The sequence below is a fragment of the Rhinatrema bivittatum genome, chromosome 7 (assembly GCF_901001135.1).
Source record: "Rhinatrema bivittatum chromosome 7, aRhiBiv1.1, whole genome shotgun sequence".
NCBI classification, from domain to species: domain Eukaryota; kingdom Metazoa; phylum Chordata; class Amphibia; order Gymnophiona; family Rhinatrematidae; genus Rhinatrema; species Rhinatrema bivittatum.
In genome coordinates, this window is record NC_042621.1 from 129,658,191 (window position 1) to 129,679,645 (window position 21,455).

Here is a 21,455-nt window from a genome sequence, read left to right on the forward strand (position 1 = left end):
TCACCACTATATTTGGTTTATCCCTTACCTCAGAATCACTCAATGAATGTTTATATTATCCCTTATCTGCGAAAAATTGTACGGCTCGCGGCTGAATGACGTCCGTTTGATCCGATGATTGTAAGTGCCTCTGCTCGCTCCTTCCTCGATTTAAAAAAAAGAGGCGGCTATATTCCTTTCATCCCTCTCCCCTCCTTGAATAGCATTATCACTACCATTATATTCAGGAACATTAAATTCAACCTTTCTAGTAATATCCTTCCGACCAGGTTTATGTTTGTCATCATCCGATGAATCATCTAAAGACAAGCTAGTTAGATCTCTGGAAGACTTTGTACTGTGAATAGACAACTATGGATCAGAACAGACTCCAATGACTGATAAGTATGAATCAATATATTGCATGTGATTTGAGTGCAAAGGCATGACACTATTACCATTTGTTCCCTCATTCCTGAGACTTCCTGGCACCAATGTGCTGATAAAGAGTAAGGATGGCCCCCAAGGAACATTTGGTGTCCCTGGGAACATCAAAGTCCATGACATTTGATATTTCTTATCACCTGGGAAGATAAAATGCCCAACACTAGTACTCATATCAATGAACTAATAACAAGTTAAAACAATTGATGTCCTTTACCAAATGAGAGATCAAAGGACTGGTACCGAAATGCCATCCTGGGTAAAAGTGCAAATTGAACCACCTAACTTGCAGAGAGAGCTATGTATAAAGCATAGCATTTGCTTATTTTAGTTGGATGAGCTGAACAGACCAGAGGTGTCTTTTTCAGAGTCCCCGGACCCGAATCCTCCCGATTTCCTATGAACACTGGCTTATATATATACACACAAGGAGGGCGTATAAGGGAGGTATTCGGGTACTTTGTTCTATCTTTATTTCTGTCTGTCTCCTATTCACCTATATTGATTTACGTAGAGCTTATTGTGATAATGTATTCAATGTTGATATTACTTTGCTGATTTATTATCCATATATTCACAACATTTAGTAAACTAAGTTTTGTTTTGCAATATTTGTTTCTGCATGTTCTATGATATAATATAAAATATACCTCCACACGACCACCATGCACACTCCCTCTTCTATTTTTTTTTTGCATCCATGGGTATAAGTACCCTACATTATAATCTCTTTCACCTCTGTAAAACTTGCTTAATTTTGTTTTCTTAGTTTCTGCTTTGAAAATATCCAGCTGCTTCTGACATTCCTCCACCTGGGCATCAAACACTTCCTTAGCTAAGGCCTCCTGAAGTACAGATGAATCCCTGTCGATTTTGTCTTTGATATCAATGATATCCGTTTTAATTTTAGATATAATCAACAACATTAAGTCATATGAATACTTATTAAGCACAGCATTCCATCACATGACAAACTCCTCGTCATTAGAAAAAAAAAAAAAAAAGAAGAAGATGGCTCTTTCATCAATCTAAGCCCCCTGGGAATCCTCTTTACATGGCAGCACTCAGCCAATATTGCAGCATGAAGTTCCATACGAATTAAGGGGGTGCTGGTGATGCTGGAGGATGAGGGAAAAGGGAGAAGGGATAGGTAAGATGATGATGATGCCAAGGGGAGTAGAGAAGAGGGAAGGGGGGAGGGGAAGAGGGTGCATGGAAGGAGAAGGGAAGAAGGTGATTATGGGGATGGGGAGAGAGAAGAGAAAAGGTTATGGTGCTGGGTTTGGGGAGAGAGGGAAGGTGATGATGCCAGCGGAGTGGGGATAGAAGGAAGAGAAGAAAAAGTGATTATGGTGAAGGTAGTGGTGTGCCACAATGAAGTAAACCCTGTGCCAGGTGTGCCGCAACACAAAAACAGTTGGGAACCACTGGTTTAAACATGTTCAACATTTCCGATTCTAGGTGAAAGAAATTTCAGTCTTAATCAGATATTTATTTTCTCTAACTCCAGTTCTGGGTCTTTTGGGGTACTGGGACAATACCAGGTTCAAAAGTAATTCTAAAAAGCTCATTAATCAAATGATTTATACTGACATGTCCATGTCTTTTTGGATATTTCCACCACAGATTGCTTTTTTAAGAAACAAAAATCAATAAGACCATTCTCGGCAGGCTAACTTTCCAGCAAATGAATACTAGATAAATACAACCTGCTCCTACCTGGGCAACTGAAGGTCATCAGCACATTTATGGAATGCACAGGAGGGACATTAAACTAGAATGGTAATAAATTACTGGTTTATATTTAAATTTATTAGCTGGAGGAAATGAATGTCAGAACAAGGTGAATTATGCTTTGTACTGCTCTTTATTTTTTTATTTTAATATTTTGTCCTGTACAATATTGGCTCAGGTGTAAACTTAGATTGTTGAGCCCTCTGGGGCAAGGAAATACCTCAACTACCTGAATATAATCTCTTCTGAAGTGCCTGAAAAGCAGAATATAAATTAAATAAATAAAAAATGATCACAACAATGCTGGTCACGATATAGTTTAAAGGAATCTGAAAAACAAACACTCTCCACCTGCAGGATCTTAAAGCAGCAATGTTCAAACAATGCCCATGGCCCAGAGTCTTGGGCACACCAGCAGCAAATGGTAACAATCCAAACAAACAAGTAGCTACTCACATTACATTTTGCTGTGCCCCATTTTAAGCATTTTAGTGTAAAAACTGGTTTTACATTTGAAATAATTTTAGCAAACAAAATGGTCCAGGAAGGTTGAGGACACAATTTTGCTTACCATCCACTTTGTTAGCCAGGACACATGGCACCGAACAGAACCTTTTCTCTAAGCTGAATTAGCTTTTGCTGTACTGAGCATGTGCAAGAATTACCGCATAGACATTGTCTCTTGAGCCCCCCCCCATTAGATATTCGAGCTACGTCTAGGTAAATAGTCAACGCTTCAGGGAGACAGACAGGTGTTTAGCATGCCTAATTCATCTAGTCTATGGAGAAAATTTACAGTAAGCAAACTTGCTTTCTCTATCAACAAGCAGGGCTGAATTAGCCATGACAGGTGGGAAGTCCCAAGCTGAGCATTGCAGCAAAGTGTTTACTGAATAAATAACCTGAACCCCACTGTGGAGAGTGGATTGAGTGAACAGGTTACACAAAACTGCTGGCCAAAACTGTCTGTCACTTTTTGATAGACTGTCCAGATGTGGGACATGAAAGTGTATACCAACGACCAAGTTGCAGCTTTGCCAATGTCTTCAACCAGTACTGCCTTCAGATGCGCTACTGACATGGGCATGGCAATCATTTGATGAGCATTGAAAGAGTCTGCAATCTGGATGCCTGCAAGGGCATAACAATGTGTAATAGTCTGCTAGCCAACTGGACAATGTTCATTTGGCTACTGCTATGCCCAGGTGGTTAGGATCATATGAGGCCCAACGATGTGGCCAGGTTCTTTTCTTGTAGTAAACCAAAGCTGTCTTTCACAGTACAGGGATGGAGGGGCCTTTTCACCTTCATGGGCATGTGGCCTCAAAAAAGAAAGTTTTAAGATGGTATGTATAAATAAATAAATAAATAAAAACGAACAAATCAACTTGGGGCAGGTGCGGAGCACCACCTATTGTGAAAGAATTGCATGTAAGGCGAGTAATGAACTAAAACCTGGAGTTCTCCGACTCTTCTGGCCAACATGAATGTGACTAGGAATAATGCGATCCATGTGAAAAGTTTGAGAGAAGCTGATTCCAATGGTTCAAATGGAGGCTTCATTTTGTTGCGCCAGGTCTCATGGAACACATTTGACAAATGTAGGTTTAGTATGCCATAAGCCTTTCATGAACTTGGATACCAACTGATGAGTTGTGGTTGGCTTAACCCCAATCTAAAAATGTATTTATTTATAAAATGTTAATATACTATTCTCTACGTGGATTGTTCAATGAGAATTATAAATTTAAAAGACACATACACAGTAAAAAAAAAAAACCACCCACATACTTAACAATAAAAGCATAGAAATACAGAACATAAGACTGTAGCTGATTTTGTCAGTACACAGGGGTCACATTTTGTTGGTTGAACCTGGCATTTGATAGGAAAATTGACACACTGAAAATACTACAGATAATTCAAAGGAAGGGGTCAGATATTATTAATCAGATCTGGCAACTGAAGGAGTATTAACGCACTGAAAGTCTTCAATTCCTTATAAAGTCTCTAGTTTCTCTCAGGATCATGAGGATACTGCAAGGAGGATTCAAACATTAAATGCCTGTTTGAATAAATAAGTCTTCAAATTTCGTATAAAGTCTTTTCAATTGGTAATTTCTCTCAAAGTATCCAGATTCTAGGTTCGGCAACTGAAAAAGCATGGTTTCTGATGACATCTAGTCTGGCTACCTTTGTAATAGGATTTTTCAGCAAATTCTTGTTTGGAGAACGCAAATGTCTGGTAAGTTTATAGATATGGAGGGATGTATTTAACCAAATGGATGTTGAAGTTCATTGTAATTATTTTCTACTGAAAACGTGATGCTACTGATAACTAATGTAGGGAATGCAAAACAGGACTGATGTGATCTCTTAGACATGCACCTGCTAAAATATGGGCTGCGGAGTTCTGAATCAGTCATAAGGGTCGGATGGAGCATGCAGGTAAACGTAAGTATAGAGAATTGCATTAGTCCAGGTTGTTTAAGATTAATGCCTAGAAAAAGGTATGGAAGTCATGTATTTCTGTTGCGTTCGTGCCTATTCTCACCCTCGCTCCACCCTCTCTACCTTATGGCGATGCACTTCGGGCGTGACGGACAGATGCTGCCGCGGCTTCTCGCCATTTTCTTCCTGGAATCCCCGGGCTGGCCTGGCGCCACGGATCCGCCATGTTCCTGATGATGTAAGGGCGCGCGCGCTCCAGACTTTGTACCAGCAAGGGTGCGAACCTCGGGGGCATCCCCCCGTAGTGACGTCATCTGGTTCCAACATAAAAGGTCTTCGATTGCTACTTCGAATAGAGTTAGCAAGGACAAGGGTAGGAACCCCTTCCTCGCAACTCTGCCTCTACAAATTCTCCTAGGGGTACCCGCTCATCGAGGGCTCCGCTCTCTCTCTTCTTGATTTCAGATTACTGGACTGGATCCGGTATTCGCTCCTCGAGGGCCTACATTCCCGAAGACTCCTATTGCCTGGAGGCGATCGCAGACGTGAACACAATGAGTCCTATTACAGACAGGAACCGGTACTCGCTCCACGAGGGCCTATGCTCCTAAATCTCTCCTAGCCTCTCGCCTCTCTTCTATTCCAGAAGCCATCCCATACACATGGGCTGATTCAGTAAAAAACGCGGGACAGCGGACGAACACCCACTCGCCAGTGCAAGCGATTCAGTATGTAAATTAGGTGGTGTGGTAGAAACGGGCAAAAGGAGGTGCTAGGGACACTAGCACGTCCCTAGCGCCTCCTTTTGACTCGGAGCGGCAGTTGTCAGCGGGTTTGACAGCCGCTCAATTTTGCCGGCGTCGGTTCTCGAGCCCGCTGACCGCCACGGGCTCGGAAACCGGCAAAATTGAGCGTCCGGTTTTCGGCCCGACAGCTGCCGGCCCAATTTAATTTAATTTTTTTTTTTTTTTACTTTTTACACCCTTTGGGACCTCCAACTTAATATCGCTATGATATCAGACCCAGGATGAATTATAGGGGACAAAACCAAATATCATAGGCGTATATTTTGTAATTTACACCGGAAACATCTAGGGAGTTGACAAAGGGGAGTAAGATGTGCTGCAGCTGGGGGGGGGGCCTATAATGTGCCACTCTCCTCTGCTTTGTGCAGGAATAGGCTGCCCTTAATACCTCCCACTGGCCTATTAATCTGCTACATTTACATCCCGCTAAGCTTTCTTCCATGCAGATTAGGGCATTTTGGCTCTATCCGGGCGCTCAGGTCACGGCGTGCGCTCATGCGCCTTCGCTGCTTGAGCGCTCAAATTGGACGTGCGTTCATACACCTTCGCCGGCAGGGCTGCTGGAAGCCGCTTTTTCACTATTCGCGGTGGGCGCCTTGGGAGGAGGGGAGAGAGAGGACTGGGGCTGCTGGAAACATGCAGTAAGTTTACTTTTGTTACGATTTCTATTTGCTTTAATAACATGTCGAGTCGATTTTCGCCCTGTGCCTTGCTTCGGGAGGGGGGGGGAGAGAGGACTGGCAATCCCCGATGCCCAAGCATAGGAGAACCAGGCCCAAGCATAGGAGAACCAGGCCACACCATGTTACTCGCTTGCTCCAACCCACCCACTTATTTGACCGGAGCCTGCCTATTGCTGTCACATCCTCTAACACCAGGGTCAGGGTAGGCGGTAAATTAGCGGGTTAAAGACGTGGCAAAACAGTTGGTTAAAAAGGCGATAATCGGGCCGCACGTTACTGTATGAGAGGGAATAGCTAATCCGATCGTTTACATATCATATACATGCCGCGGGCGGAAAGGGATAAGCGTCGATTTAAAGAAGCGGTAAAGATTGGTAAAAACGGATAGTGAATCGCGGATTAGACTTATGCGGCCAAATTGTGAGTAGAAAGCGGGTTAGAAACATGGTAACCGCGGCCTCGCTTTACTGTATCGGCCTGTTACTAACTATGACTCATCATATCAACTTAGTCTCTTCACTCCCAGCATCTCCATTCACTAGGAAGATATCTAGCCCCATAATCGGTCTGTCGTTACTACCTCAGCTACCCTATCCCTTCTTGTGGTAGCCTACCCCAGGTAGATGAAATATCAAATATCTGAAAATATAAAGGCTTCAGAATTTAGGTGTCTTCCCATTCCATCAGAGTCACCATTGTCCAGTCACCATGACCATTTAATTGTATTATGTGAATGTTCCTGGTTCTAACTCTTGTTTTGGTTTAAATAGCTCTGGTTCGATGTCCAAGTGTTTCTGATTATTGTACACTACTTTGAGAGATTTACCTAACCAGTAAGGCAATTAAAAAGTGCTCCTAAATAAATAAACAACAAATAAACAAACCAGTTGTCCAGATAAGAGAAGATCCAGGTGCCCTGACACTGCAGATGGCTACTACTACAGCCTGGCACTTGGTGAAAACCCTCAGTGCTGCTGAGAGGCCGAAGGGAGCACTATGTACTGATAGTGGGAAGAGTTAATCATAAAGCTCAGGTAATGCCAGTGGGAGGGGGATGGATAAGAATATCCTTTATATCCAGAGCACATATCCACTTCCCATTCTGGATGAAGGGGAGAATTATGTGGAAGGAATTCATTTTGAATTTCCCCTAGAATATATGCTTGCTCAGGCTTCTTAAATCCAGAATTATCTCACTTTCCTAGATTTCTTAGGGATAAGAATCTAAACAGGAATAGAACCCTTGGTGAAGGGGAAAAACTGGCTCTATTGCCCACTGTTTGAGAAGTGACTCCACTTCCAAGCAGAGTTGCATCGAATGAGATAGATCCAGATTCACAGCTAAAGAATAAGGAAGCATAGGAAGCCAGGAGAAACTCAAGAGGTATCCAGACTCCACAAGCTTGAAAACCCAGCAATTTCTGGTGATATTGTGCCACTCTTCCAAATAGTGCTGAATTTTTCCCCTACAGGAGAGGATTATTGCTGGTTTGAAAGGTGGTCAAAACTTGGTCCAGGCTGTGAATGGACTTGTTACATTGTTTTTTGGTTGACAGTGCTCATGCTGTCTAGTGCGAGTCAGAATCTGTTGCGGAAATAGAGGCAGTATCCAGTATTGTTTGAATTGCTGGAAAGAGTCTCCGGAAATATTTCCTTTTAAAAGCATAGTTAAATGTGCCTTACAGAACACTATTATTGTTTTTATCATGTAGAGAGGGACTGGAATGCCACATGTTCCTATATTTGAGCAACTGTTTCTTCGAGCTTTTCTCTGAAAAGGTAATCACCCAGTTAGGGGATGTCCAACTTATTGTGGACATTATCACTTAGACAACTGGATATCAAACAAAGCCATACGGCACACTTTGGAAGCCATCAACGTCTGTGCCATGGTATCAAACGCCTCATAGATGGATCGAATAAGATGGCGAACAAGAGTGGCTGAGGGTATGCAATTCCGCCTTCACCAAGTGAAAGAAAAGATTTGAGTTTCTATATACAATCATGTAAGATTTGAACCATATAAAATTAGGGTATAGAGAGCTTTGAAACACCTAGTTACCAAAATTGGCCAGAAAGCTGGGCTCTTTCCTCAGCAGAGTTTTTAAGTATATCCTGGTTTTCTTTGCTTTTTTAAGAGCAGATTCTATCACAACTGATTAATGAGGTAATTGCACAAATTCCCAACCCTAAGGATTTTTGTATTCTATATTTGAGTCTCGTTTCCTTGTCACAGGAACACAGGAAATAGGAGTTTCCCACATTTTTGTTTGCAATTCTTGCAGGATATAATGAATTGTGATAACTGCTAGCTCCTCCAATGTGTCCAGAATTTGGGGCCCAAAGACTGGTGTGAGGATCTTTGTCCTTACACAGTTAACAGAGTGCTTTTCCCAACTTAACAAGTACCCTGGTGTCTGGTGGAGAAGAGTGTTCTGGAGGCTCTCTCTGGCTCTCGATCCCTCATTAGAGCATGGTTGTGAGGGAACACCAATCTAGGACCCCAGCGATGAAGATGATTGAGTCGTCTTTGGTCACCTCAAAGGGGTATACTCCTGGTGTACATCTTCTGACTGGATGGACTCCACTGCAATGAAAGTCTGAGGGCCAGAACCACTGCATGGGGGTTCTGATAGAGTAGAGTATCGGTACAAACTGGCGATAATGGAACTCCTTCTCGTGGGAGTAAATCTGATTCTAGAAAGGAGGGGTTGGACGGTACTCTCCTTATCCTTAGCCACCAAAGAGGTAAAGAAATGTTTCACCAACACCACTATTTGAAGGGGCTAAAGGGCCCTCTATTCCAGCATGAATGGTGGAACATTCTCCTCAGTTACTAGAATGGAATCCTATGTATCTTCCTGACTGTGCGGAGTACCAGACAGCATATGGGATCTGGGGGTCTCCAGACATAGCCCTTATGCCGATAATTTTCGGTGTAAGCACTCCAGTAACTGGTAGAGGTAGAGATATATCCCTATATATGCCCCATTAACACTCTGAATAGGCCAACTTACTGCTGTGTGGGGGAACTCTGCCACGTGATGCACTGTGATTTAAAGGATAGAAGTGTTAAGGATCTGGGGTTAGAACCGTCAAGACAGAGGAAGTATGCACCAATGGTGCCAGGATCTTGTGCTTTGATGGGCTATTTAGAACATAAGGCTTGCCATACTGGGCCACACCAAGGGTCCATCAAGCCCACTATCTTGTTTCCAGTGGCCAAGCCAGGTCACAAGTACCTGGCAGGATCCCAAGGGGTAGATGGATTCCAAGCTGCTTATCCCAAGAATAAGCAGTGGATTTCTGCAACTGTACTTTAATAATTTAATGGACTTTTTCTCCAGGAACTTGTCTAAACCTTTTTTTAAACGCAGCTATATTAATAGCTTTCACCACAGCCTTTGGCAACGAATTCCAGAGCTTAAATTATGCATTGAATAAAAAAATATTTTCTCTTATTAGTTTTAAATGTATTACCCAAGTAACTTAATTGGTGTGCTCCCTGGTCTTTGTACTTTTCAAAAGCGTAAACAACTGATTAACATTTACTCGTTCCATTCATTATTTTATAGACCCCTTTCATATCTCCCCTCAGCTATCTCTTCTCCAAGCTGAAGAGTCCTAACCTTTTTTAGCCTTTCATAGGGGAATTGTTCCATCCCCTTTATCATCTTGGTAGCCCTTCTCTGTACCTTTTCTAGTTCTGCTATACCTTCCTTCAGATCTGTTGACCAGAACTGAACACAATACTCAAGATGAGGTTGCATCATGGAGCAAGACAGAGGCATTATATGTTATGTTTTATTCTCCATTTCTTTCCTAATAATCCCTAGCATTCTATTTGCTTTTTTGGCTGCTGCTGCACACTGTAAAAGATGTCAACATATTTTCAACGACGACATCTAGATCCTTTTCCTGAGTGGTGACTCCTAATTACATTTTGTAGCTATAATTCGGGTTTCTCTTCCCTAGTGCATCACTTTGTACTTGTCTACATTAAATTTCATTTGCCATTTGCATGCCCAGTCTGCCAGTTTTGCAATTTCTCATAATCCTCTTGTGATTTGACAACTCTGAATAATTTAGTGTCATCGGCAAATATCATTTATAAATATATTAAAAAGCATTAGTCCGAGAACAGATCCCTGGGTGAACTCCAGTATTCACCCTTTTCTATTGGGAAAATATACCATTTAGCCCTACTCTCTGTTTTCTATCTTTTAACCAGGTGGCAATCCACAAAAGGACACTGCCACATATCCCAAGACTTTCTAATTTCCTAAGAAGTCCTCTCTCCCCTCCTCCTCGGACATCCAGCTGGGCGCTCAGGTCACGGCGTGCGCTCATGCACCTTCGCCGGCGAGGGCTGCTGGAAGCCGCCTCGCATGGGGAGCGCCCGATCCGCCCCGGGCTGCTGAAGCCGCTCTCGCCGCCGGCTGCCCCCGGGAGGAGGGGAGAGAGGACTGGGGCTGCTCCGGAGCTGTCAGCGCGCCTGCACGGGAGACCGGCACCCAGCTGACAAGGGCCTTCTTTCAATCCCCACCATTAAGCCAGCCAGATTATCCCATGTAAGAGAGCGTGTTATATCTATCGCAGGAACAAAAATTTGGAACTCCCTACCTACCTCACTGAGACTCACCACTGATAAAAAGCAATTTAAAAGCTGAACTGAAGACCTGGCTATTTAAATGCGCCTTTGCAGAGCACGAAACGATTAATCAGCAATGCTAGAAACAAGCAGTACAGCATAAGCAAGCTTTTGTTCTAAACCATCCTGATGAGCTACCTTTTATTTTATTCTATTTACTAGTATATTATCTAGTTTAATATATGTATTAACTTTAATGTTTTAAAACTATGTTTATCTTATTTATTTGATCTATGTTTTTATAAGTTTTTATCTTTTCTTAACAGCTAATTTATTTCTTTACTTTGTGTAGTTTTTAGCTGTTACTATTTTATGAATATTGTATTTCTGACTTTGTTTTATCCTTTGTAAACCGATGTGAAGGCTTGTCCGATGTATCGGTATATAAAACTTAATAAACCATTAAACCATGGACGTGGCCAAGGCAGGTGAGCGGGGGCTGGGAGAAAGTTTGCCCGATCCTGGCTCCTCTAAAGGTCTTGTCCCGGGGGGGGTGAGGGGATCAGGCAGTGAAGCAATCATTTGCATAGGACAACTAAACAAACTGCTCCAGCCCTTCTCCTGTATCCACTTCCTGGTACCTGTCATTTCAAATGTCATTTCAAATGACAGGTACCAGCGCACCCAGGATACTGTATAGGCGCTGTATAGCGCTCTATACAGTAAAATGGATTGCGCTTCATGGACACGCTTTGCATTTGCATGCCATTTAAATACTGTATCGAGCGGTATGGGATCAGGACTGTGTGTGCGGCAAACAAGGGTGCGCCGGGCACTACCGCAGTCTTTCTTCCGCGTCCTTACTGTATCGGCCTGATATAGTGCCACCCCTCCATCAATTTGATCCATCCTATCATTTCATTATAATGTGTACCCTGGTATCACAGTGTCCCATTAATTATCCTCCTTCACCAGGTCTCAGAGATGCCAATTATATATCTACCTCTTCATCCAGTGCTGTACACTAACTCCCCATTTTGTTTTGTTTTTTAAGATTTCTAGCATTTGTATATAGCACAATGCAGGAGCAGGAAACTGCACTTCAAATATTCAATACCAACAGCAGGGAAAATGCAGTTAATTCAATAAGTCCCCACAGCTTCAGAATTGTTTCATGAAATATGCTCTTTATTTTGTTAGCGGCAACTCCATTGCTTAGAGAGGCACAGTTTGCTTAGAGAGGCACAGACACTGCTTAAAACTGTGCCTCTCTAAGCAATGGAGTTGCCGCTAACAAAATAAAGAGCATATTTCATGAAACAATTCTGAAGCTGTGGGGACTTATTGAATTAACTGCATTTCCCCTGCTGTTGGTAGCATTTGTATATAGACATTTCAAAGTATGTTTCTTGTTTGTATTAACAACCTGCTCATCAGTTGACAGGGGTAATTTGGAACTTTCCGAACTTTACTTAAAGGCACTTTTCTTCCATGACAAATCAAATTGATGTATAATAAAAAGGTAAAATAAAACCAATAACACAAAAAGACATATGGTAAAATAACAGTGACATAAGAAGGCATAAATATAAATAAGAAAAAAAAGAAAAAATATATTTGAACAAATAGTTGAAAACAAATAATTATAACTTAAGATAATACAGTAAAATAGTCAAAACTAATGGTGATCCTTAAACAGAATGATCCAGTTAGGATCAGCTTAAAAAATAAATAGAACAGGCAATGTCTATTAGTAGTCAGAAGCTTTTAAAAGTAGAAAGGTTTGGAGGTCTTTGCTAAACTTACAAAAATCTCTCTCCAAGTGGAGTACGAAGGGAAAGTAGTTCCAAAGATGGGGAGCTAGGGAAGAGAAAGTCATTTCCCTTGTTTTGTCTAGCCTAATCTCTTTAAATGAGGACATTTTTAGCAACTCGTGTTAAAATGTCAAGCAGCATTCTGCAATCTGATAAAGATGTAAAAAGATTCACAAGGTATGGGGGACATCCCAAGCAAAGAGCCTTGAACGTAAGGCGCCATATTTTAAACGGAATATACAGAGAGACCAGAAGCCAGTATAGTTCCTGTAAAAAGCACAGATGACCTGATCACATTTTCTCTTACTGAAAGCAAATTTAACAGCAATATTTTGTACTATCTGAAGCTGACTGATAGTGTATGAGGAGAGGCCATGGTAAAGAAAACTACAATAATCCAACCAGTTAAGTACTACTGCGTTGCTTCTTCAGTGCCAACTGCTCCATAGAATGCCGCCTCTTTTTGTTCAATGCATGTCACTTCAGTTTACTCAACCCCGAGAATTCGGCCTGTTCTGCCAATGGGGGATATACTTTGGAAGAACTCCTGGCTCACTCCATTTCCAGGGAGGCAAACAAGGCTGCTCTTCAGAAGGAAGACCAACTGTAGCTTCTAAGAGATTTATTTTTTATTTATTTATCTTTATATACAGACATTCAATCTGAGATATCACATCGGTTTACATTCAGGTACTGTAGGTATTTCCCTATCCCCAGAGAGCTTACAATCTAAGTCTTGTACCTGACGCAACGGAGGGTAAAGTGACTTGCCCAAGGTCACAAGGAGCGACAGTGGGACTCGAACCCTGGTCTCCTGGTTCGTAGCCCACTGCTCTAACCACTAGGCAGTTCTTCCATTTTCCGGGCCCTTGATTTTTAGCTACATGTCCTGTCCACAACAGCTGGCCTGGTCATGGGCCAATCCCAGGCATTGGTAGTATAAGCGATGTTCATCTGTAACAGGCAGTCTCCTACCACAAATGCAGTCTTTGAAACCACTTACTATGGCTTTCTTAACTGACAAGATGATGAAATTGTTTTGCTTTTTCTTTTTGAAAAAAGGTAGCACTGAAAAGTGCTGCTAGGGGGCTGCTGAGGCAGTGAGGCAACTTTTAAGAAAGAAATTTGAAAACTTTTACAAAAAACAAAGAGATAGAGGTACATGTTGGAGCGGATGATCAGATAGAAAAAGACTAGCTAAGAAAGAGATGTCTGTTTGGTGCCACTGGATGACATCACCCACATGTCCTGGCTAATTTATTTAAAAGATTCATATTCCGTTCTCATCACAAAAAAAATCATCTGAGGTGGATTACAATAAAAACCACACCCAAATTAAAATGTAATTAACAAGCCTACTCAAAAAAAAACAGCTCTGGAGAGGGACAAAGTTATCAATATTATGCAAATGCCTTGGAAAATAAATATATTTTATGTGCTTTCCTAAATGAAGTAAAGCAAGCTATAGCTCTAAGATCGTCCAGAAGCAAGTTCCAAAATAAGGGGTTAGCAATGGAAAAAGCTCTCTCGCGAGTTAACTCACAGTGGGCCAATTTAGGAGAGGGGACCTCCAGCAGGTTATCTGCTGATCTTAAACACCTCAACAGTTTATATACTCAGCGTATAGTATCTAACCAAAATCTCCATTGCCATAATGTAAACTGTGAATAATAAAGGCAACCCTAAATTGGACCCGCTAATTAACTAGTAACCAGTGTAAATCAAACAAAACTGGTGTACTATGATCATGCTTTTCGAGTTTTTTATAACAACCGAGCAGTGGCATTCTGAACCAGCTATAAAGGGCAGAAAACACATGCCAGGAGACCAAGGTAGATCGCATTATAATAATCAAGCCCACCCAAAACAAGAGCCCGCAAAACACTACAAAAATCACAGGACTTCAAAAGATCTCTCAAATGACAGGGCATCCGTGGCTTAAAATGATGATGATTGCACCACTGTGTGAATATGCATTTGTATATTTAAAGCTGGTTCTATTAGAACTCCCCTGTTGTGAACATAGTTGGAAACTGGAATACAGTGACCACTGAAGTTGAAACAGGAAGGAATATAATGCAAAAGGAAACTCAAAACAATTCTGCCTCTCTAACTCAAGAGATTCAGGGTACAGTATCTCTGACTCAAGGTACCGGACTCTGCTATCACAATGGAAATTTAACTCCTGGGTCAGAGATGGAGTAAAGTTAATTTACATTTCTAGTGTTAGTCTGAGTCTCTGGGCCAGCATGATCCTGGACCTGGAGTTTCCAGGTGCAGGGGTTCACCCTGGACCAGGGAGTCCTGATTCCAGCACCCCTGTACCTGGGAACTCCAGGTCTAGACCTTGCTAGCACAGCACCACAGACTAACATTATCCCTAGAAATGTGAATTAACTTTCTCAGTCAAAAAACTAGGCTGGCTTTTCCATTATAGGCTATATTTGAATGTGGAAAAAATTGAAATCATCATAATGTGCAACTGTTTATCGTTATGTTACATCTTTGGGATATGCACTCAGAGCATGAGTATCACCACTGTCAACACAAACATCTCAACTGTAATAAAACAAAAACAAAAAAAAAAAAAGATAATCGCTTTAATTGTATCTACTTAATTACCTAAAGGTATGTTAGGTGTATTTTTGTGCCGTACAATTATTAACTGCTGTGTCATTGGGTGAGTGGCTATTACTTGCTCAACAGGACAGATTAGGGCTGGGTTTTTTCACATTCTGTAGTACAGGAGTCTGTAATGGAATGCTGAGAATCTCAGTTCCTGGATAATAGCTGTTTATTATTATATGTATTATTTATCCTTCATTATATAAATATTTTGGTACTTATATAGGAGCAGATGTAATAAAACAGGAGCTAAAATTTTAGTGCACCTTTTCTTTACTCATGTGCTGAAAAATTAGTTAACTCGCAAAGCAGTAAATTAATAGTATGCAAAGTAACTGGAAGCTTAAAAAAACAAAAAACAAAAAAAAAAAACCCTTAAAATGTGCTGTGTGTAAAAATCATGTTTAAAGTGTCTGAAACATATTTTAAACTATTTATACAACTAAACATCAAGCCAAAATAGAAAAAAAAATAGAAAAAGACCACATCAAATAAGAGAAAACAAATCCTCAGACATATGAAATATGGTCTATTTATACTACAAAACAGTATTAACATGGAACATCATTATTACAGAGTGCAATGTTTCCATATGAAAATGCATCACCCGCAGATGACCGTTGACACCTTTGAGATTCAGGATGGGACGATTGGAGCCCTCCTTCTTGGGCACAATTAAATAAATGGAATATCGACCCGTATTTTCTTAAGATGTGGGCACTGGAACCACAGCCCTCAGACTGAGGAGCCTTGTCAATGTAGTTACTACTGCCTGCTTCTTCTGTGGTGAGTGGCAGGAAGACTCCATGAACACGACCCGAGGAACACTGCGAAACTCCAGCTCGTATCCTTCTCTTCTGACTTCCAGGACCCACCTCTGAAAGAAGAGAGGCCCCCCCCCCCCATCTTCTGTTCCCGGGGGTGGGTGGGTTCCACTATCTGAACCTGTGTCCCTTCTTGGCTGTCGGGGACGAAAGGACTGAGACCTACAAAAAGGTAGCGTTCTCTGAAGGGTTGTTCCTCTATAGGGACGAAAACGCCTGGATCCTCTGGTAAGACGTCTCATTTTAAAAGAGCATGGCGTCTGCCCCTTATCCTCCAGCAAATGAGGGACCGGAGATTCGCCCCACTTTCTGGCCAGCCTTTCCAACTCGCTCCCAAATAATAGCGAGCCTGGTCGCTACTATGGAAGCCACTCTTCTGGCTGAAAAGCAGACCAATCACAGCCCGCATGTGCCAAAAAAGCAGCAGCTGGCTCCATAACTGCCCTGGAGTTCACCCCAGAATCATCAACCTCCTGGGAGAGAAGTAAACAAGATCAAGCCACCGGTGAACAACAAGAAGCGATCTGCAAGGACACTGCCACTGCATCAAATGCTTGCTTAAGGATAGGAATCACTCCTATTACGAGCTGCTTTCTCCTTCCATGGGAATCGTGGTCTGCTTGGAGACTGCATACACTAGTGCATCTACCTTTGGATAATGTAAACGCTCTCTTGCCACTGGATCCAGAAGGTATAGACCTTCCAAAATCTGACCCCCTTTGAAATTAGCCTCTGAGGCGGCCCACTCAATATCAATTAATTCTTGAATGGCTTCCATCATGGGGAAAAAAAAACAAGAGGCCTTACGCAAGGAAACCAAAATGGGATTTTTCTTTGGCTCAGTCTCAGCATCTGCCCCAGGAACTCCAAGCATTTTCAAGGTCTGGGAAATCAAGAGCCGGCAGTTAATCTTTATGAAAGAACTGCAGCATAGTTCTATACGGTTTTAATCCTGGAGGAATTTCACCATCCTCAGAGGAGTTAGGATCAGCGTCATCATCTGTGCCATCCGGACCTCCATCGGGAAATCCCACTGCTGCTCTAGCAGTACTCTGGTGCGTAACAGTAGGTTTCGGCAAGGTTCTTACCTGCAACTCTGCTTTGAGAGTATTAGAGAGGGCTGAAGATTACGCCTGGAGAAAGAATTGCAATCCCTGGAAAAACTCTACCCACGAAAAGGTAAAAGCATCCAATCCAGGAGGTACTTGGGGCATACTCAGTAAGCTACTGTCCCCTGCTGAGAAACCAGTTAGGAGAGTTCCAAAATCAGATGCCCCACATGAGCCGTCTGTACCCAGGCCTATATCCAGCTGGGAAGAGCCAGACTTAGAGAAACCAGAGAAAGGTAGTTCTCCCTGAGCCTCCAAACATTGCTGGCACAAGTTAAAACAGGAACTCCTGAATGAGATGCCCGAATATGACAGGCAGCGAAAAAAGAAAGGCGCTTAGGTTTCTTAGGTATAGGCGCCATTATGACTGACAGTGTGCTTGAGTGGCAGCCGGAGGTATGCAACTAGCTTTTATTTCTTTTTTTGTATGTCCAAAAATACTAGTCGTCCAACACTTAGGTATCCCAATGATAGGGCGTACAAAACTAATGCGTTCAAAAAATAAGCGCTGTAAAACAATTTAAGCGCACAATACAACTTGTGCGCACAGGTAATCATGTGGCCACTAAAGGCGCCACTTAACTTAGATGCGCATAATTCAAGGCCCAACTAAGCATCCAAAAACTGGACACACAACCTGGACACACAGCTAGATGCACAAACTGAACAGCTGCCTAAGAAAGCGCGTGAAATGCTGTTGTGGCCTACCACGTGGCGCACAGCAAAAAAGCCTCAGAGCAGGGCCTAGCCTACAGAGGCTGCTCAACTCACATGCTGCCCACGTCCCTCAACCTCCCATGGAGCGGGACGAACGTCAGAACGACACGATGAGCATGGAGACCAGGAAAAAGATGGAAGCTCTGTGCTACAAAAGCTTCCTTTTAAGTCTCTGTAAATATATATATATATATTTTTATTTTTTTTTTTAAACTTACCTGAGCTCAGCCTTACCTGGCTGAGTACAGAGACTGTTTTTAGCTGCAGTGGGAAAGGGCATATGCCTTCACCGCTACACACAGCTTCCTGTACCTGCTGCCTTTCAGTCGCTTAAGCAGCTAAGTCCACACCAGCTGAAAAACCAGCTACTGGACCAAGGCACTCATCTCAAGGACCACGGAAATCACCTCAAGAATTCTCAACTGTGGAAGGGACCTTTTGGTATCACTGCAGTAGAGCAGGGTGAATGAAATATCCTTAATTCTCCTTTTTCAAAATGAAGCATTCCCAAGTAGGGAGATGCACGTTCACCATCTGCTGGAGACGGAGAATACTGACAAGCTGATGTCACTGCAGGGCTCTATGTACTGTGATGTCAGTTTACTCCATCTACATCTGCTGGTAGAGGTGCATAACCCACTTGTTCTGGATTCATCTGACTGGACACTAAGAAATATTTTGGAATTAGGAGGCAGGAGAATGAGTAAAACAAGACTGCATTCCTTAGCCAAATTTTTCAACAAAGATCCATGGCAATGTACAGAAGTATCACCTAGCCAGTCACTTACGCAAACTAATCAAGCAGTCCAATAATCAGGCGGAGCACACTGTTAACCCACGTTTGGACGCGCGTTTTTGACACGCTAGCTTTACCCCTTATTCAGTAAGGTGTAATAGTGCGTCGAAAACGCGCATCCAACCCCACCCCGAAACTAATAGCACCAGCAACATGCAAATGCATGTTGATGGCCTTATTAGTTATTCCCGCGCGATTCAGTAAGTAAAATGTGCAGCCAAGCCGCACAGTTTACTTTCAGAAATTTGCACCTACCCAAAGGTAGGCATTAATTTCTGCAGGCACCGGGAAACTGCTTTTCTGTACACCCTCCGACTTAATATCATGGCGATATTAAGTCGGAGGTCCCAAAAGTTAAAAATAATTGAAAATTTAAAAAAAAAAAATTTGAAATCGACTCGTGGGTTGAAAACCGGACGCTCAATTTTGCCGGCGTCCGGTTTCCGAACCCGTGGCTGTCAGCGGGTTTGAGAACAGACATCGGCAAAATTGAGCGTCGGCTGTCAAACTCGCTGACAGCTGCCGCTCCTGTCAAAAAAGAGGCGCTAGGGACGCGCTAGTGTCCCTAGCGCCTCTTTTTACCGCGGGCCCTAATTTGCATTTTCTTTTTTTACTGAATCGCACGCACAGGAGAGGAGAGTGGCCTGTGTGACTTTTACTGTATCGGCCTGAATATGCTTTCAAATTAGGAAGAGTCATCCCACCACATTCACAAGCACACCATAGGGGCTAACTTTATATGGAGGTATTCGCAGTTCCAGATTAAGTTCTGAAAAAAGCACAGAAGAAGGAATAGTCCAAGGAATATATTGCAGCTAGTATTGGAGGCAGAGAAGAATAGGCATTTTTAAAAGGTTTATCCTCCCAGCCAAGGAGGCCAGAAGATTCACCCAGTTATAGATATAGCTTTTAACTGAAACAATAAAGAAGGGAAATTAGCATTAAACAGATCCCAAAGGAATGGGACAATACATATTCCTAATTATTTAAATCCATGACTAGACAGTGTAAACTCAGTGAGACATGGGGAAATACGTAGATAAGCGCTAATTGAAAATAACTCAGCTTGGTTAAATTTATCTTATGGCCCAAAACCATGCTATACTGAGATAATAAAGATAAAAGTACAAAGCAAGCTGCTTATTGGATATAATAATACTAATAGCATATCACTGGCATTAATTTTTATTTTATTTGACAAGAGTCCATTCCATTCCAAAATAATCATAGCGGTTTACAGAGAAATAAAAAGATTTCAGTCAAATTCTACAAATAATAAAACACTGGACCTCTGCACTGCTCGCCTGTGCTCCATAAAGCCCGATGCCACCCAGCCTACATGGCCTCATCCCCTCTGGAGGGAGTGACAGTGTGACTCATCAATATTCTTCCACCAACCCAAATACCCCCCTCTGCAAAGCATGATGCCACATCCAGGCATTCCCAGCATAGGTCTTCCAGTTCCTCCTTTCGATCTCCCCACAATGTCATTATTATGGCAATTATTTTATGTCATCTTTGTGTTAGCTTATATTCTGTTTTTACTATGCACCATATTATATTCTTTATATTTCTTATTATTTGCACCCATTGAACCACCCTTATGTTATGCCTTTGCCTTGTTTATCCCCTCTTTGCTGTCGCTCCCCACAGCTGTTCGCTGTATTTCTCTTAGTTCATTGTAAACCGATATGATGTACCCACGAATGTCGGTATAAAAAAAGTTGTAAAATAAATAAATAAAAATCCACACCCAACTACCCGTGCCCACACCAAAGAGTGAGGCCATATCCATCTCCACTGCAAGGAGTGACTTTACACTCTTCCCCCAATTTTCCCCTACCTCCAAAAGAAGTAACACTATATCCTTCCCACAATAAACTAAACCACCCAAGAGAAATGATGTTTCATTCTTCTCACGATTACCACCTACCTACCAGAAGTGATGCTTCACCCTTCCCACAATTAGCCCCCCACCCCCCCACCCAGGTGTGCCACTTCACCCTTCCCACGATTACCCCCACCCACCAGCAGTGACACTTTTCCCTTCCCAAGATTACCCCCTACCAACCCACCAGGAGTGACACTTCACCCTTCCCACAATTAATCCTTCCCCATCCACAAGGGGTGATGCTTCATTATCCCCACAAATAATCCCTCCCCCATTCACAAGGAATGACTTTTCACCCTTTCCATTATTAACCGTCCCGTCCCCCCCCCCAATCCACAAGGCATGATGTTTCACTCTCCCCATGATTAATCCCTCCCCCATCCACAAGGAGTGGCGCTTTACCCTGCCCCCATCCACAAAGAGTGGCGCTTCATCCTTCCCACGAGTAACCATGCTATCCATAAGGGATGATGCTTCACCTACCCACCCACAAGAAGTAACACTTCACCATCCCCACGATTTAACTCCCCCGCCGCAAAGCGGGACACTTCACCCTCTCGGCGATTAACCACTCCCCCATCCACAAGGAGTGACGCTTCACCCTCTCCACGATTAAATACCCCCCTTCCCCTGAAGAGTGAAAGAACTCTGTTCTCTCTTTACTTCACCCACAACGAGCGGCACTACACTCTTCCCGATTGTTCCTTCCACCCCCAACCCAACGAGTGACACTTACACCCTTTTCATGATTGTCTCTCCCCACCCCCAATGACTGACTTCATACGCTTTCACCGATTACTCCTCCTAAACACATACAGACAAGGAGTAACGCTACAATCTTCTTTCTCCCTATTGACCCCCGCCCATAGAGAGGAGTGACGCTACACCTTTCACCCGATAGCCCCTTACACCACTCCCGTCCTGGTAAACAGCCCCTCGCCATGCAGGGGGTGATGCTGAAACTCCCAGCCAAGCTCCGAGGAGTGACGCT

The 21,455-nt window shown here is 42.7% G+C and overlaps 1 protein-coding gene across 7 annotated transcripts in view; it reads right to left on the reverse strand.

The window, feature by feature from the left end:
• The window catches only part of MICU1 (mitochondrial calcium uptake 1), a 512,953-nt gene that overhangs the window by 491,207 nt on the left and 291 nt on the right, over positions 1-21,455 (reverse strand). The gene's annotated exons all lie outside the window — the stretch shown is intronic.